Below are 5,316 nucleotides of genomic sequence, written 5' to 3'. Positions count from 1 at the left end.
ATCGAAATGTGATTGTTTCAGTTAGTGGAATAGTTTCATTTTTAAAGTGAAAGTATTTGACATGAGTGTTTTTGTTTCACTTTTGACACGTAATACTTAAATAGTGGAGGAGATATTATGTTGCCGTGGGCTCGAACTCTGCAAGAAGTTTAAAAAAATTTTTGACTAAAACACAACTGGAACCCTAAGTAAAGCATCTGTAAAATTTGAATGAAATTGGTTGCGTAGTTCTCGAGTTTTAGGGATTCACACCCACAGACAGACAAACAGACAGACAGACACACACACACATTCTCATTTTTATATATATAGATGACAGGTTTCTTTCAATTTCCATCTGCCAAATCCATTCACAAGGCTTTGGTTTTCTCAGAGCTATAGTAGAAGACACTTGCCAAAAGTGTCACACAGTGAGACTGAACCTAAAACCACAACCATGCCTGCATCTAAGAATATTGACAATCTCTGTCAATATTTTTTGTGGTCTTTCACTTAAAGCATTTCATGATTTTGCCTTCACTGTCTGGTGGGTGGTTTACCTTATCACAATAAGATTGATAGTTGCCTCTGTAAAATCATTTACCTCCTCTTTTATCTACAAAACCAGTAGTATTTAAAGTCTATGCTCACTCGTTCAAATTTTACAACTTGTATTATATCCTTACTTAGTGAAATATCTCCAAATACTGTCTTGATTGTATTCTTCATAGTTTCATATATTACATTACTACAAGTAGCATGGGTCAGTTTTTCATTTTACTCCAAAATGTTAAGAACGTTAGCATAAAAAGAACTTCAAGCACTTTCCAATATAACAATTCTGTATTTTGATAGTTTTTGGTAAAGAAATACTTAATGAACAAATAAGTTACTAATACTGGTGCCTGAAGATCTTTGGTAAGGAATTCTTTAATCTTTTAGCATTCTGAATACTCTGTCTAATGTAATGCTTATTTCTGCAGACTGTTTTGAATTTATTATGCATTATCTCATAGTTTTGAGATTTCAATGATATGATTGTTTATATTTAGAATGACATTGTAGAATAGGTGTTATAGGCAGGATCTAGCCAGTTTGAACATAAAATGGCTTGAATATTTGAACCAGATATGGCCAATTCAAATGCTAAGAGGTTCAAGTGTAAGCTCTGCAGTTTTCATAATGAAAGTTATAAGTTTAAAACTAATATTAGTGAATACTAGGTTGCAGACACATACTGGTATGCAAGAAGGTAATGATAAGAATACAGAAGAACCTTGCTTTGTTTTTTGTATATCTGTGTTAAAAAAAAAGAAAGAAAGAAAGAAAAGAAACATCCAAATCTCATAACCTTTCTTTATCCAGTTCCCTATTAAAATATTTGGTGGTTGCTTCCCAAAATTTACCATTAACCCTTTTGATACCAACTCACCTGAACCAGCCTGGATTCTATGATAAAAACTTCCTGTTTAAAGCAATATAAATTAAAACCTTCCATCAAAATTTGACTTTGATTTAGGCTTCAAACACCAGCTTAATAATGACAAAGTTATTTTACTAAAGTTTTCATTATTTACAAGATTAATTGAAACAAAGCATATTTCAACAGAAATATGGTAACAAAAGGGTTGAAGCCACAGTAAACCATACAAGAATTAATTTTTTCTTTTTTTTTTTTTTTTTGTATATGATACTTGGATGAAGGCAACTATTATCGCTGTGGTTAAACTTTCTTGCAATGCTTGGTTGTATGTAAAATGCTCACAACTGTAAGCAGAAAAGAGACAAGTTATATATTCAATAGTTAACAGAGACCACAGTTAATTGTAATCTACACCATCTGAAATGTATATGTAGAAAATTTCATTAAAAAAACATCCATTTTTCAAAAATTTATGAGGAAACAAAATGGGTGGGGAAGTACCTTCTATAGTTATACCCAATTGACATAAGTAAATTAAAACTACTCTTCTTATTCAGGTTTCTATTTCTTCAATGACAACCAACAAATATGACTTTGGTTACAGATGAATTAAACTTATAATTTGTAGAAAGCAATGTAAATATTTGAGTAACCTTTACATTAGGGTGTTCAGAAAGTAATTGCATTTCACCAGAAAGGATATAAAAACGAATGTAAATTACGTTTACCTGAATAGTTTTAATCAAGAATGTAATCACGTTTGTTGTAGTCCAATGGGAAAGTAACTTTTCTATGCCATGTTCAAAGAAACCTATTTCTTTTCCTGAAATACTGTTCTTAACTTCCTCTCTATTTCTGAATGTTTTGCCTCTTATAAAATGTTCTAGTGATCAGAACAGATTGAAATCCATAGGTGCCGAGTATGGAAGATGTGGAAGAACTTCCCATCCTAACAATCTTATTTTTTCTTGGACTTGTTTTGAAGAGTGTGACCATGCATTGTCATGCTGGAGAATAACACCTTTTCTATTTACCAAAGCTGGCCACTTTCATCACAATTTTTCATTAACATGATCAAGTTATTGGCAATAGACATCTGCATTGATGGTCCTTCTATGTTCCAGTAGCTCATTCCACCAAACACAGAACAAGGATTTTTGTGGAGGGAGTTCTGATTTTAGTGTTGGCACTGGCCTTTCATTACATGAAAACTATTGTCTTTTTTCTTTTCTGTTGTGATACAAACCCCATTTTTCATCACCTGTAACAATGTGCTCCAGAAATGACAGGTTGTTATTCCTGGTTAGAAGGCTGCTGCAGATGGTGGAACGTTGTGTTCTGTTCTCAAGCATAAGCTCATGTGGAACCAAAATTTCTTTTTTGCATGTTTTCCCAATTTGCCTGAGATGTTCATAGATAGCTGAACATGACACATTAAATTTTTGCACCAAATCTCTGGTGCTTTGAATATCATCATTATCATCATCATCACCACCATTGTTTAACGTCCGCCTTCCATGCTGACAGAAGCTGGCCAGACAGAAGACTGCACCAGACTTCTGTGTATGTTTTGGCACAGTTTTTATAGTTGGATGCCCTTCCTAACACCAACCACCCATCAGAGTGGACTGAATGCTTTTTATGTGGTATGAGCACATGTAAGGCCAGTTTTGGCATGGTTTTTACAGATGGATGCCCTACCAAATGCCAACCTCTTTATAGCGTGGGCTGTACATGCTTTTCGTGGCACCAGCACTGGCAGGGTCACCAAGTAACCTGCAAGATCATTTGAGAGGGGAGTGGGCATTGGAGGAAGTGATCTTGTGACAGATGACGAGAGGTTAGAGTGTGACAGAGAGGTGGAAACAGGTGTCTTGTTGTAGAGGAGGTAGATGGTTTCCCAGCCAGAAAGAGAGAGAGAGTGGTCAAGAATGAGGACAGAAACAGACATGCTACTGTAAAGGAAATAGATGGTTACCCAGCCTAATGGAAGAGCAAGAGAAGGAGAGAGTAGTAGACAGCAAGAGTGCAAGAGAGAGCAGAGAGAGATGGTGATGAAGTGCTAGGGCATATTCACAAGGGATGGGGATTAGAATATAAATGGGATAGTAGAGTGAAAGAAGTCAGAGAAAGATGGTGGCAGGTACCAGGACATATCCTCAAGATACGGAAGTCATAATATAAGTGACTGGGCATTGCCAAAGAAGAGTGAGTAGAGATTGGGGGTGGGGAATGCAGTGACTGGTGAAAACCTGGGTATATAGAAGGGGTGGGAGACTAATGGATAGCAATGATACAGTGATCAGGGCCATGAGGACAGGATTAGGGAGTGAGAGATAAGCATAGTGTATGAAAGAGGATATGTGAGGAAGAGAAGAGATGTAGTTTGGTTTGTTGGGGTAATGTGTGTGAAAATTTTTATTGTTACATGTGGGTGGAACACACAGCACTTCTAGAACTCAGTTTTGCTGACGTGGACAGCCCTTCTCAAGAACCACATATCACCAAACCTCTCGGTCCATTGTCATTTCCTATCGCCATTTTAAACCTTTTAAAGCACAGAGGACATGTACAAGCTTTCACTGCATTTAGATACACTTCACAAATGTTTTTCATTGCTTCTGTAATGATACTTTTCTTTTGAAACTCATACAGTAAGCAATGGTGAATATATTGTTTCATAAAGTTCTTATCTTCTGTAGGGTTAATTACAGAAATAACAATGAATGACACACTGCTGAATAGAAGAGACGATATATTATTTTTAGATAGTTGCCACCCATTCAACCTTGACTCTGATATGATTGGTTAATTCATATTTCCCAGTGGTGAAAATCACAATTACTTTCCAAACACACTTTTATATTTGCAGTGAATAAAAATTAGCTTTGATCGAAGCATGTACTTGAAATTTTCAATAATAAAAGTATCTTGAAAACCAAATTTTGACAAAAATATATTAAAATTAAAGTGATGGCTTGTTGCCAACTTAATGTGGCAGTCCCAGGAAAGGGAAGAGTGTTACTGTTATTTAGCTCCAAGAAACACCATTTCTAGCTGGCTACATGACACAAGCATTCTGTGTCCTTAAGTTTTCAAACAGGGGAGGTAAGCACCTCCACCCAGCAAAGCCAGCATCCAGAGACTAGTTTCAAGCTTATTGCTCTTAATCAAACTGGAGTAGCTTGGCCTTGCTAGATGTCACTGCTAATGTGCTGTTGAAAATTTATAGAATTTCAAGTGAAATACATTCACTGATCTACAATAATAGAAATATTAGATTTCTAAGTCTCTCAGAGAGAGTTATGCAGTAACAGCATGATAAAGTGATGGCTTGTTGCCAACTTAATGTGGTAGTCCCAGGAAAGGACAGAATCTTATTGTTATTTAGCCCCAAGAAACGCCGTTTCTAGGTGGCTACATGATACATGTTAGGCGTCTCAAACTGAGACAATATATGATCCAAATAAGGCAGCGAGCTGGCAGAAACGTTAGCACACTGGGTGAAACGCTTAGCAGTATTTCATCTGTCTTTATGTTCTGAGTTCAAATTCCATTAAGGTCAACTTTGCCTTTCATCCTTTCGGGGTCAATAAATTAAGTACCAGTTGTGTACTCGGATCGATTTAATCAACTGGTCCCTTCCCCAAAAATTATGGTCCTTGTGCCTAGAGTAGAAAAGAATATATGATCCAAATGAATGGAAGGATGCTAATCAATAAACTCATGCAACCCAATCAACTTTATATAAATGTTAAGAGGATGACAATCATCATCATCATCAATGTTTGACCTCTGTTTTCTATGCTGTCATGGGCTGAACAGCTTGACAGGAACTGGCAAGGCCAGGGGCCACACCAGGTTCCATAGTCTGTTTTGGCTTGGTTTCTGCAGCTAGATGTCCTTCCTAATGC

The sequence above is a fragment of the Octopus bimaculoides genome, chromosome 3, assembly GCF_001194135.2.
Source record: "Octopus bimaculoides isolate UCB-OBI-ISO-001 chromosome 3, ASM119413v2, whole genome shotgun sequence".
NCBI lineage: Eukaryota > Metazoa > Mollusca > Cephalopoda > Octopoda > Octopodidae > Octopus > Octopus bimaculoides.
The sequence above is the reverse complement of the archived record's forward strand: the minus strand, read 5'-3'. Positions refer to the sequence as shown.